Below are 14,176 nucleotides of genomic sequence, written 5' to 3'. Positions count from 1 at the left end.
GGCGATTGGGGAGTCAGGCGGTAATACAGCAGGTTAAGCACACGTGGCGAGAAGCCTAAGGATCCCTGTTGGAACCTGGCTCCTCACCAGCAGGGGTGTGGCTTCACAGGCGGTGAAGCAGGTCTGAGGTGTCTTTTTTATTATTTTTTTTTATATTTGTTTATTTATTTTCCTTTTTGTTACCCTAGTTGTTTTTTATTATTGTTGTAGTTATTGTTATTGATTATGTCATTGTTGGATAGGACAGAGAGAAATGGAGAGAGGAGGGGAAGACAGAGAGGGGGAGATAAAGACAGACACCTGCAGACCTGCTTCATGGCCTGTGAAGCCACTCCCCTGCAGGTGGGGAGCCTGGGCTCAAACTGGGATCCTTAGTTGGTCCATGCACTTAGCGCCACCTGCGCTTAACCCACTGCACTACTGCCCAACTCCCTGAGGTGTCTACCTTTCTCCCTCTCTGTTTTCCCCTCCTCTCTCCATTTCTCTCTGTCCTATCCAACAATGACGACATCAATAGCAACAACAATAATAAACAACAACAGTGAAAAACAACGAGGGCAACAAAAGGGAAAATAAATAAATAAATATTTTTTTAAAAAAGAAAAGAAATTGGAGACTGGCCAAAGTAAAGAGGCACAATATGGGAGTTATGAATTAGCAAGGCAATTAATTATTCTTTTGTGCTAAAGGGTGTCCAGACTCACCTAGAATCCAGCAGATTGGCACACACCAGGTGGGAAGTCCACCTGGTTTTTGTTCCTAATACCAGATTGAAACCACCTGTTCTCCATGGATTGGATACACGGATCCACAATCTCACCACAGTTGGCTGAGAGAATTGGGGGCGGGGTACAGTGTGTGTGGGAGAACTCTTTTCTTTCAAGGTTATGGATTCATGGTTTGTTGTATGGTTTCTTGGTTTTGTTTTTGCCACCATAGTTATCGCTGGGGCTCAGTGCCTACATGTTAAATCCACCAATTACTGTGACCATTTTCCTTTTATTTTTTTTTAATTAGTACAGAGGAAATTGAAAGTATACAGGGAAATAAGGAGGGAGAGAGAAAGTGAAAGACACCTGCATACCTGCTTCACTCATGAAGAGTAACCCCCCTCCTCCTCCCTGTAAGTGGGGAACAGGAACTCAAACCAGGGTCCCTATACATGATAATCTGTGTTCTTAGCCTGGCCTAACTGCACGTATTCTTATGCAAATGTGACCACGCTCACATAGCTATCTGGGCATTCCTTAACAGCTGGGGTTCTGAGATTAGAAGCTGGGGGGTGTTTATACAAAATTACGTGATTACCAGGTTCAAAGCTGGCCCCCACCACTGGCTTGACATCACAGTTTCACCACACTCAAATATATCTCTAAACCATCTATAATTGCAACCTGTTTTTGATGGTGTGAAAGGGAACCACATAGCTATTTCTCTGCAGTTTGACTTATTTTTCCTTTAGTATTATGTTGGTGGGACTCATCTGTGTTAACATTGTAACTTACTCTCCCTGTTTTGTAATATTCCACTATATTCACATTCTCTGGGGTATCAACATTTTCTAGTAATAAAAATGTTAGTTGTTCCCATTTTCTTGTCTCAAGCAGTGCAGCAAAGGGCAGTCTTATGTACATCACCTCACAGACACATGAGGTTTTTTTCTCCAAAGCAAATTCTTTGGTGTTTTGTTTTGTTTCATTTTGTTTCCCTCCGGGGTTATCACTGAGGCTTGGTGACAGCATAGCAAATCTACTGCTCCTGGGAGCCATTTTCCCCTTTTATTATTTTTTTCTTCTATTTGACAGCACAGAGAGATAGAGACACCTCCAGATTCAATTCACCATTCATAAAGCTTTCCCCCTGCAGGTGAGGCCCAGAGGTTTGAATCAGGGCCCTTGAGCACTGTAACCTGAGTTTTACTGGGTGCTGCCCCACTGGGTCCTTCCAAGAAAGATTCTAAGAAAAATCACTGACTTGGGGGGCGCTATATATACATATTTGGGAGTAAACATAGTTGTATTTTGAAATATAGTCAAATAGGCTTTTAAGGAGGAAGGTGTTGTGATCAGTTCACCTGATTAGATGAATGGACATGTGTAGCACATTCTCTGCCCACACATGTGCACACAAATACTGACTCATTCATTTGTCCATTTACTCAGTCAACATTTATCATGCAACCATTCTCATTAATTACAAGACACACCATCAATTTCATAATGATTTTGGGGGAGAACAGAGCCACACTGCAGTTAATGAATCCATCAATTATAAGACACGTCCCAACATCAGTGACACTAAAGTGTGCACGTGAGCATCTTGGAAACCAGGGAATCAGGTAGATGCAGAGACCACTAATGGAATTCAGCTCAACTTCCAGAACCAACTCTGCCATTTCCTCCAAACAACAATGCCAGAGCACAGACTGTGAGCAAAGCAGATACAAAGAAGCGCTTGGAAGCTCTGCTGCCTGGCTCAAAGTGTACGTCACAGATAGTATTGCCATCACCAGAGAGCTTTGCGAAATGCAGAGTCTCAGGCACCACCCCAGACCCGTGGAGTCAGAAGCCAATGATTCCTGTGCCCCTGTACTCTAGAAGCACAACTTGGGAGCCTCTTTCCAGCTGAGGTAGGGACAGTCCTTGAGGGCGATCAAGAAAGGCTCGCTGAAAGAGAGGCCATTTGAGTGACTGCCTACAGTCCTCATTGCCCTCATCGCCTTGATCCTCAGAACTACCACCACTCTGACCCCCCTGCCCTTTTTTTTAAGGAAACTGAGGCATGTAGGTCACATATCTTGCTCTAGGTCACCTAGCTAACAGCTAGTCGTAGACAGGCGTAGACAACAAATCTTCCTGAGCCCAGAGTGCATTCTCTCCCCTGTCACACACACACACACACACACACACACACACACACACATACACAGCTGGGGGTTATGCTGGCAAGTGCCCATTGCTGGGCTCAGGACTGGCACGGGTGAGGGAGGGCTCAGGGCAGACCCAGAGGAGGAGGAGGAGGGCAGGCAGCCAGAAAGAGCTTCCTAGCCTATTCTGACCCCACCCAGTACCAGTGCAGGACCTAACACAGAGAAGGTATTCAAAACAAAAGATTTCATGAATGAATATGGATGAATGAGTGAATGAAGCTGATAGACAGCTACCAAGACTGTAGCTTCAAACCCTCCAACATCAGCTGGGGATCAAGGTTCCAGCCAGGGACCAGCCTAACATCTCCCGTCTGCCTGGAAGTTCCCAAGCCCTTGACATCAAGGAGTGGCCCTGCCAGCAAAGCAAAACCCAGGAGCTGGAAAGCCTCAATAGACAGAGCAGGCAGCTCCCAGCAAACCCTTCATTTGCTTCACTTAAAAAATTACTTAGGCGACCTCCTCCCCAGCCTCAGCCTCAGCATCCGCCAGCCCCCCTGGAGCCAGCCGCTCTGGCGGAGCCTCTTGAATACAGGGGGAAATAAAACAGCTTCTGTTCAGCCCCTAATGACCAGGTTTACGAGGAGCTTATTGTACCTCAAAGAAATGAGACAGCAGTTGGTGTTGTGAGATATTAACGTGCTTTTTACAAAGCTGATGAAACCTCCTTTTAAGCTACTTAATACCTGCAAACCCAAATTTCCTGCTGGAACCGGGAAATTCCTGGAGGCAGCCTAAGGCACAGCCCTTGGCATTTCTGGCTCTTGAAGTCCTGGGCTTTGGGGTTGGGAGCAGGCGTGGGGAAGCCCTGCTGCCCCTCTGGAGAGTTCCAGGGTACTGTGGCCCTTTGGCCGAATAATCCTTGGAAGTTCTGGTGGGAGAGTCTGCTCAGCACACTCTAAAGCCAGGACTGCAGAGGAATGGACAGTAAGCTGCTCCCTCCCTTCTCAGCACCCATCCTGACAGCTCCTGACAGCTCCTGCCCTCACCTTGGCCCACCCAGTCCTTGGAGTGGAGCCTTTCTTTCTGTGAACTTCCAGGCTCACTTATCACCCCCAGCTCTGTCCTGAAGGAGCTTCTCTGTCTTCCTGAGACAGTGTGTATCCTCCTCCTGGCCCAGCACATCCCAGATGGTTGATGTTGATGCTCCCTCTGCCTAGTAATCCTCCCTCCACACCTCTCTCTCTCTCTCTCTCTCTCTCTCCCTCTCTTTTGGTGTCTGAGATTTATACCTGCATGATTCCACTGTTCCCACCAGACTCTTTTTCCTTCTTAAATTTCAGACAGAAACAGAGAGGGAGAGAAAGAGACAGAAAAAAAAAAAGGAGAGAGGTTATCGCACCACTCCACTGTTTATAAAGCTGCCATCACATGCTCCAGCATAGTGGCCGGGGTCTCAAACACGGGTCCTCACACACAGTAAAGCATGCCTTTTACTTGGTGAGCTAGTACCTGGCCATCGCCCCCCCCCATATTGTTGCCTAGACAGGCTGTGTGTATGTTAGAAATCCGTTTTCACGGGAGTCGGGTGGTAGCGCAGCTGGTTAAGCGCACATGGCACAAAGCGCAAGGACCGGCATAAGGATTCCGGTTTGAGCCCCTGGCTCCCTACCTGCAGGGGAGTCACTTCACAGGTGGTGAAGCAGGTCTGCAGGTGTCTATCTTTCTCTCCCCCTCTCTGTCTTCCCCTCCTCTCTCCATTTCTCTCTGTCCTAACAATGATGACATCAATAACAACAATGATAATAACTGTAACAACAATGAAAAACAACAAGGGCAACAAAAAAAGAAATCCAGTTTCACACACAGTTTCTCCATGACGTGTTAGCACACCATACCCACCATCAAAACATCACTCCCCTCCTCCCAAGTCTAGTGGACCCCCTCCATCCTTGCAGGACACTCCCATCTTTGCTGGCTTCCTGCTCCAGCATTTAAGACTTTGCTTCCACTGGTCATTATCTCTTTGCTTTGTTTCTTTGTATCCTACTTGTAAGTGGGATTCACAAGTGTGTGCGTTTCTCTTGATTTATTTCACTTAGCACAGTCCCCCTCTGGTTCCATCTCCATTGTCGCAAAAGGCAAGATTTCACCTTTCCTCAAAGCTGAGTAATATTCCACTGAGCATATGGACTTCATCTTTTGCATCTATTCATTTGTTGCAGACACGTGGGTTTCTCCCCTTTCTTGACACTGTAAATCAGGGTTGCCACAAACACAGGGATGCAGATTTTTTCAGGCAGGTGTTTTTGTGTTCTTCAGATAGAGGCCTGGGTGTGGAACCTCTGTAGAAATCCCTGCTCAATTCTCTACCTGTTTTGGAAACCAAATCCTCCTCCACCTCCTGCCCCAGTTCTGCCCCCTCTTCCTCCAAGGCCCATGTCAACAACCCCCCCGTCTGTGTGTCCAGACACACTCTTCTTTGTCACAACATTTTTCCTGCTCCATCCCAGCATTTGCTCTCAGTCTCCCACCGCAACCTGCACATTTCACGGGGACAGAGAAAGAAACCCTTTCTCCGTGTTCTCATCAGGATGCTCAGAGCATGGCATCAAGTGGGCACCACATATATGTTAGCTGAGTGACTGTACTCCCCTGAGGCCTGGCACATCCCTACTGCACAGTAGGTTGAAATACACAGCAGCCAGTCCTCCTCTTTCTAGCCACGCCCCATCGTGAGCCACTGAAGGGCAGTGGTCAGGTGAGATTTCTCCCCACACCCCCAGAGTCAGATGCTTAGTCAGTCCTTTGTCTCTAACTTGAAGAGACAGCCTGTTCAAGAAGAAAGCCATCAGAAAAGGAAACTAGAGATGGAGAGAGACATCAGGAACATACATATATAGATACATATATATCTTTTTATTAGTGATTTAATATTGATTTACAAAATTATGATGTAACTAGGGTATAAGTCCACACCATTCCCACCACCAGAGTTCCATGTCCCCTCCTTTCCATTGAAAGAATCCCTATTCTTTATCCCTCTGGGAGATGGGAGGTTTATTGTTCAGAGGATAGACTGGGAATCACCTTCTTTTTTTTTTATTAGTGATTTAATATTGATTTACAAAATTATAGACAATAAGGGCTCAACTCTACACTGTTCGCAACACTAGAGTTCTAAATTCCCCAATCCCTCCACTGTAAGCTATAGCAGTTTTTTTTTTCAAGGTTGTAGATATGGATTAGCTATTATTTCTACAACATACTTCCAGTAGGAGAGAAATGACAGAGGAAGATGACCAGAAAAGAGGGAAATGACCATCAGGATCCAGAGAGAGAAGACGAGGAAAAACGGAAGGACATCTGGATAGTAGTAATAAGTGTATGTGTAACTTGGAAAGGAAGAGAAGATGGAACCATGGTTTTTGTTTTTTAACCCCTGAAGCCACACAGCCCTTGGGCTTTGCTCTAATTGGGCCTTATTCCTATAAGCCCAGGGCAACATCCATCAGGCAAATGAGGCTACGTGCTCTTCACTGGTTGTAGCCAGTGTTGAGTCAAGTGAAATCACCAGCGGTGACCATATTCCTCTGCCAGCCCCCCTCCATGAGTCTGACCCCCATGGAAGGGATTGATCCCAGTGTCACTGAGTTTCCAGAGTCCTCCTCACACTTCCGTCCAATCCCATAGTCTCACTGCCACCGGCAGGGTAAACCTCAGAGATTGTGGGGACCAAACCCCTCATGGCCTGTACCCCACTTTACTTGGGTCACCCCATGTTCTTAATTATTTGTCCTTTCCGGTTCTGTTTATCCATTATTGTGACCCAATGTCCAACTGTCCAAGAGCCCCAAACTCTTGTCTGGGATTCTCTGGCATGTAGGACAGCCCCTCACAGTCCTGGCATCTTCCAGTTCTGACATGCACGTGGCCCCCTTCTGATGGCAGCACCCCCACTGCCACCCTCACAGGTGGTATATGGGGGGGTGATGACATTATCAAACCAGCTTCTGGACTGTAGGCAACTGAGCCCTTCTGCTTCTCACTGGTATTAGAAGATCACTTCCCAGCCTCTCCCCTAAACCCTACCTGCCTCCAGCGCATCCCAGCCTTCTACACCCTCTCCTGCTCCACCACCTCCACTCTGAGCACAGCTTCACTCTGAGCCCTGACCACTGCCTCAGTCCCAGCAGCCCCTTGGCTGAACCTGCAATCAAGCAGACAGGCCCCCTCCCTCAGTGCTCACACACCCAGCCAGCCTCCCTGGTTGGTGAACTTTTGAAGTCTTGCTGCACCGGGTAGTCCCACTAAATGCAGAGAGGAGAGTGTGGAGGGGTGGCTCTGAGGCTGGGAAAGGGACCTCTCCTGTCTTCCCCACACCGAGGATGAGCAGAGGGGTGAGCTCCGTGCCTCAGCCCTGCGGCTCGGTGTGCACACCATGGGACCTGGTGCTGCAGGGCTGGGCAAGGGCCCAAGAAGCAGCAGAACCTTCCTCTGGTCCCAAGTGGCTGAGCCAGGCTGCGCCCACACCACTGCCTGTAACAGACAGCACTGCCCTGAGGTCCCTGCCTCCTTCCCGCTACCCTCCCAGGCACTGTGCCAACACTCTGTCCTCCCATGGTTGCCAAAGGCGGGGGCCAGCTCAGAGAAGGTCTCGGAGAAGCAGCAGCCGGCTGAGTAGGAGACAGCTCAGCGCTCACCAAGATGAGATGACTCTCACTCAAGCGAGGAAGGGTCACCAGCATCCGGTAAAGTGCCCCTCATCAAGCCTCAGGCAGACAGGAGCATCGGTCAGCTGAGCAGAACCTCAGCACCCAGAGACCACCCCCATCATTTCTAAAAAGCCAGCCGATGATTTGGGGCATATTAGACTAACTTGATGGATCGTTTGCACTGCAGCTTTTAACTTGGTAAGCAGTTTCAGCAGATGTGCTTGAAGCCTATGGAAAACAAAAGGGAGTCTTTCATTGTGTCTTAGACCTTAATCTGTAAGCTGACTAAAGACGGAATGTTGAGGGTCAGGTGGTGGTGCACTGGGTTAAGTACACATAATACAAAGCTCAAGGACCCATGCAAGGATCCCAGTTCAAGCCCCCAGTCCCCACCTGCAGGGGGAAAGCTTCACAAGCATGAAGCAGGTCTACAGGTATCTCTCTGTCTCTCTGTCTCTCTTTTTTTAATTTAATTTTTTTTATTGTCTTCATTTATTGGATAGAGACAGCCAGAAATTGAGAGGGTAGGGGGAGATAGAGAGGGAGAGACAGAGAGACACCTGCAGCCCTGCTTCACCACCCTCAAAGATTTCCCCCTGCAGGTAGGGACTGGGGGCTTGAACCTGCCCCCCCTTCCTCTCTGTCTTCCCCTCCTCTCTCAATTTATCTCTGTCTTATCCAATAAAAATGAAAAATGGCCACCAGAAGCAGTGGGTTCATAGTGAAGACACTGAGCCTCAGTGATAATCCTGGAGGCAAAAAAATAAGACTTGGAATGTCATCTCTCCCTCAGGAAACTTGCTCATGATCTTATCTTGACTCTGAAAACTACATCCCCCCATCCACCACCTCTTTTTAAAAATATTTTTTATATATTTTTTATATTTATTTTTATTTATGTATTCCCTTTTGTTGCCCTTGTTGTTTTATTGTTGTAGTTATTATTGTTGTCATTGTTGTTGGATAGTACAGAGAGAAATGGAGAGAGGAGGGGAAGACAGAGAGAGGGAGAGAAAGATAGACACCTGCAGACCTGTTTCACCGCTTGTGAAGCAACTCCCCTGCAGGTGGGGAGCCGGGATTTGAACCAGGATCCTTATGTGGGTCCTTGTGCTTAGCGCCACCTGCGCTTAACCCGCTGCGCTACAGCCCGACTCCCTTTAAAAATATTTTTATTTATTAATTATTGAATAGAGAAAGAAAGAATTTGAGGGGGGTAGATAGAGAGGGAGAGAGACAGAGAGAAGAGACCTGAAGTCCTGCTTCACCACTCATGAAGCCTTTCCCCTGCAGGTGGGGACCAAGGGCTTGAACCTGGGTCCTTGTGCAGTGTAATGCAAGCACTTAACCACCTTTTTTATAGTAACTCTGCCTCCCCCAGTCTCCCTGCCTCAGACAACTCTAATCAGACAACTTCAGCCTCCAATTCATCAGCCCACCCACCTCACTGCCCCCTTCACTCAGCTTAGATTCCAAGACATCATCATCATCTCACCTTTTCTGCCTCCTCTCACTGACCTCCAGCCTAGCTAAAGCTAGACCTTCAGCATGACGGGATTTAGAAGGGTGGGGGACAGAGACAGAGAAATTGAGAAGGAGGGGCCAGGCAGTGGCGCACCTGGTTAAGTGCTCACATCACAGTGCAGAAGGGCCCAGGTTCAAGTCCCTGGTCCCCACCAGCAGGGAGAAAGCTTCACAAGAGGTGAAGCAGGGCTGCATGTGTCTCTCTGTCTCTTTCTCTCTATCTTCCCCTCCCTTCTCAATTTCTCTCTGTCCATATCCAGAAATAAAAAAATAAATAATATTAAAAATAAAAGAGAAACAACTGAAGGAAGATAGAGAGGGAGAAAAAGAGAGAGAGAGAGAGAGAGAGAGAGACCTGGCAGCACTGGTCTACTGCTCCTGAAGCTTCCCCCCTTCCGGTGGGGACTGGGGGCTTGAACCTAGATCCTTATACATGGTAACATAGAAAAATCACAGAATTTTAACAGGGATATTTTCAGTCACCAGCACACATGCTTCAAGTTTCATACTTGGCCCATTCTCTCTCATCTCTAGACCTTCTCAAGCCTCCTCACTCCCTGTGGATGATCCTGCTTCATTCTGTCAAGAAGATAGAAGCAGGGGCCGGGCAATGATGCACCAAGTTGAACTCACACATCACCATGTGCTAGGACACAGGTTCAGTCCCCAACTGAAGAGGGGCAGCGTCACCACTCATGAAGTAGGGCTGCAGGTGTCTCTCTATTTCCCATTTTATCTCCCCTTCTTTCTCAATTTCTCTGGCGTACCAAATTTAAAAAAATAAAGAGTGATAATAAAATAAATAAATGTTTCTGTAAGAATATAAAAGCAGGCAGAAAGAAAGCATCAGGAGCTCCCATCAGGCCTCCCCAGCCCCTGCACCTGCACTGCCCCTCCCAGCAGAGGCCATGCCCTTACCCTCCACCCATCCGAGCTACCTGCTCTGCTTGTCCTTGACCCAGTGCCCTCTCACGTCAGCCTTGCCTCTCTAAGTGTCCTCAGCTCCTCACTTTCTCTGCAACACCCTCACCTGCCTTGTTCATGCCTTAACATCTCCCCAACACTATCAGCAGCATAATGGTGGTCGCCAGGGTGGAGGGAAGCTGAGGGAAAGTGACAATAAAGGACAGAAGACATGGTAGGGAGGCAGCATGTGGGAGGGTCCTGAGGGGAGAGGTGGCAGATGGGCAGAAGGCAGCAGAGGTGTTGTGTGCCGAGAGAGAGAGGAGGCTGTGGGTTGAGGTCAGACAGCAGCTGAGGGGTGGTAGTCAGCCCCCTCTAAAGATGGGGAGCTTTCCCTCTGGATCGCTGGACAGCTGTTGAGTGTTCCATGCTGGAGGTGGCTCGATCAGATTTGCATTTTCAAAGGGCCACTAGGATGACTCTGTAGCAGGGGAAAGGAGTACATGTGAAATGACCAACAGTCTCTGGGGAAGCTACCGCATTCATCCCAAGAAGCAAACGTGGTAGCCTGGTGGTGGGTGTCACCATCAGTGGTGGGACTGAGGAGAGTGAGAGATAACAAGAGTACTGCAGCCAGTGGCTATGATAGATGGAAGCTGGAGGGAGGAGGAAGGGATGCATGCCAGCAGTGATGGGGTGGGGAGGCTCAGGCTGGCACTGGCGAGTAGTGGAGAGGGTTTTACTGAGTCACTTGGTGTCCCCCCACTAAGAGGCCAGGCTTGAGGAAAAGATCGTGGAGTCCAGTCAGGACCTGCTGAATGGACGGTGCCTTTAAAACATCTGGCGTGAGACAGACAGACTGCCAGGTCTGGACATCCCCAAGGCTGCTGGTGGTCTCACAACATGCATCTCTTGAAGAGAGATGCAAGGAGCCAACAGCCCAAAGATGGCTGAACCCTGTGTGCAAGAAACAACCAGGCTGTCAAGCAGCAAATACAGAGTCTGAGGCCCTTGGAAGAGCCTGTGGTTTGGGCATGAGCTCTTTCCCCACTTTGGGGGGGGGGGGGGGCTCAGAGCACACTAGCACCACCCTCACTCTCCCTGCCACTCCTCCCCACACCCACTTCTTCTAAGAGGCCTGCCGCTGCTGAACTCTTTGTCAGATTGAATCGGTGGGAAACGAAAGTGCTTCTCGAAGTGCTTTTCAAACATACTGATTTGTAATCTTGACAATAGGGAGGATGCTGTGCCCACTTGGCAACTGGTAGAGAGACTTTGCTCCAGAAAAAAGGGTGTGTAGAAAGAAAGGGAGAAGCCGGTGGAGGGAGGGTCTCCCTTTAATACTCCCAGAGACTGGAGACTCAGAGACGTGCTGGAGATGCCAAGAAAGGGACAGCACACTTCCAGAAGACCCCTGCCCTCGGGAGCCATTCTGAGTGACCCTACAAAGCTTCCCTGATGTTGCAAGCCCCCTTGTGTTTTCAATGAATCTTTTTCTTATACAGATGGGGTAAAGAAAGTGGAATAGTGCAGAGACAGTGAAGGGGGGTGGGGTGGCAATCATGACCTAGGGAGATAACAGCTAGAAACGCCGACAGTAATCACACACAAGTATAGGTGTCCATTGTAATAATGCCTTTGAATTCCCGAATAGGATCTAGTATGCGATAAAACCTACTTTGTGGGTCATGGAGGTGCAGGACTCTTAAGAAAATTAATTGCTAACATGTGTTGAGGACTGTATTAATTGGGTTATGTTAGCTGCTGTCACAGAAAAATCCCAAATGTCAGTGGCTGAATATAGTCAAAGTTCATTTCTCTCCCACAACAATGCCCCCAAGCACTTCTGCTAATGTGCCAGGCACTGTTCTGAGTCCTTTATATGTGTCAACTCATCTAATCCCAATGTAATCTGCACAGGGAGAATGCTCCACAATGCAGCCCAGCCCAGCCCAGCTATGTCCCAAGGAAGCTGAGTTGGTTCCGAGCAGCTCAGCTGTTGAAACTGCCTCTCATCTCTTGTGTCACATCTCCAGCACAGGCATGGCTGTTAATTCATTCCGAGAAAGTCAGTGACATTTGTTACTCCTCCAATGATACTGGGACACGATGGTAAATGAAACAGACAAGTCTTGAGCCAAAGAGATAGTTCACCATGTCGGGCACATCCCTTGCTATGCACACAGCCCAGGTTCAAGCCCCAATGCTATCTGGGAGTTGCTATGGCTTCAGGGGAAGTTCTGGTGCAGTTCTCTCTCTCTCTCTCTCTCTCTCTCTCTCTCTCTCTTCTATCTATCTCTCTCCTCTTCTTCTCTCTCTCCTCTCCTCCTCCTCCTCTTCTTCTTCCTTCTTTCTTCTTCTTCTTCTCCTCCTCCTTCATCCTCTCTCTCCCTCTCTCTCTCTCTCTCTCTCTCTCTCTCTCTCTCTCCATTGTCTTTCTCCCTATCCTGAATTGAAAAAGGTATCCTGGGGATAATGAACCACATATGTGCAATACCTCAGCTCTACCTGAAAAAGGAAGGAAGAATGAAAGGAAGGAAGGAAAAGAAAGAAAGAAAGAAAGAAAGAAAGAAAGAAAGAAAGAAAGAAAGAAAAAGAGGATGGGGAAGGGAGGGCAGGAGATGGCAGGGGAGGAGAGGGTAGGGGAAGGGAAGGGGAGGGAAGGGAAGGGGAGGGGAGGGGAGGGGAGGGGAGGGGAGGGGAGGGGAGGGAAAGGAAGGGGAATAGACCAGAGCGCATGAGCATGCTGGCATGAAGCAAACATGGTTGTGAATTCTATTCTGTGATCAGTTTTGCACAGACTGCAAGAATAGTTGGTTGATTTAGGGATCGTGAGTGCTCTGGCGCTGGACTGGGGGGTTCCATCAGACCAGAGTCAGTTCTCCCAGTCTCAGTTTTCACTGAGGAAAATTTTAGAGCCCTGATTCCTTCATTTTGGGGCCATGAGAACTTATTCAGTCATTTTTCCTCCCTGACCCTCAGTTTCATTGTTTGTGAAGTGGAGATGCTGCTGTCTACATCAGGGGACTGTGATGGGGCCACACTGAATCAAGTTCAAGAACCTGACAAAAGGCTCAGCCCCCACGGGGGTGTAATAAGAAAATTCTGTATTATAGCTCATAAGTAACCCAAGAACAAGACCTGAGGCTGCTTGGAGGGAAGGAAGTTATGTTTATTTTATGTCAACGGGTTACAAGCAGAATCCTACCAGACCTGCACACACTTGTCCCGCAGCACCCGGCTCTTATCAGTATCAAACTGGCCGCGGCACAAGCTGATTGGTTACAAAGTCCATCCAGGTGCCGACAGTGAAGGTCGACTACAAACAGCCTGCCACTCCACTCTGAATACTGAGGTGGGTGAGATGCTGAGGTGGGTGTCCGCCAGCAGCAGTCTATGGATTTTTCATCCCAGGGTGTATTAGAGCTGTTGATTCCAGTGCCTTCCGTGCATTTTCAGATGTGCAAATTCTTTGGAAGAAAGAGAAAAAAAAAACCTAAATTTTTCTAGAATTTTATGAGAACTTATAGTGGCTATAAACTGGGAGACTATGGAGAGGGGAGCACAGAATTTCAATGGTGGGTGCGGTATGAAATCACACCCTTGAAATCTGACAACTTTATTAGCCAGTGTCGGATTATTAATAATAATTAAGAAGTTTGCAGTGTTCACTACAAATACCGTACTCTTACTAACTTTGTTGCTATTTATTTGAAGAAGAGAAAGTGTTTTACCGGTTGTACATCAGTATCTATTTGGGGTCTGAAATAAGCAGCCTTCTCCCATGCAAATTGCAGGGAGACCCCTCTCTGTCCCCCCCCACCACCACCAAGTCAGGGCACAGAGGCAGGTGACATTCATCAGCCTTCTTGGCGTCAGTCCTCAGCTCAGTCTCCAACCACCACCTCCTGCCAAGCCGCAGCTAATCCTCAGGACCTGGTTGCAGGACAGGAGGGCCGGATTCGGATGTCTTGGGCCTCAGATCTTCTCCGCAGCACCGCAGGGGCTAGGGGTGGGGACCAGGCTGATGTCCAAATGGACAGACAAGTTGTGCCTTCCCTCTGGAAAGGAGAGGGCCGAGCCAGCTATGAGAGTCAGGAGTCTGGAAGCACCAGTGCGCCCCAAGCCCCTGGAAACTTCCATGTCTCATGTGCATCTTCCTTGTTTT

The 14,176-nt window shown here is 48.4% G+C and overlaps 1 protein-coding gene across 1 annotated transcript in view; it reads left to right on the top strand.

Annotated features, from left to right (window-relative positions):
* CACNG2 (calcium voltage-gated channel auxiliary subunit gamma 2) overlaps positions 1-14,176 on the top strand; it is a 130,266-nt gene that overhangs the window by 98,960 nt on the left and 17,130 nt on the right. The window lies entirely within an intron of this gene.

The sequence above is a fragment of the Erinaceus europaeus genome, chromosome 4, assembly GCF_950295315.1.
Source record: "Erinaceus europaeus chromosome 4, mEriEur2.1, whole genome shotgun sequence".
NCBI classification, from domain to species: domain Eukaryota; kingdom Metazoa; phylum Chordata; class Mammalia; order Eulipotyphla; family Erinaceidae; genus Erinaceus; species Erinaceus europaeus.
This window is presented reverse-complemented; position numbering and strand designations above follow the sequence as displayed.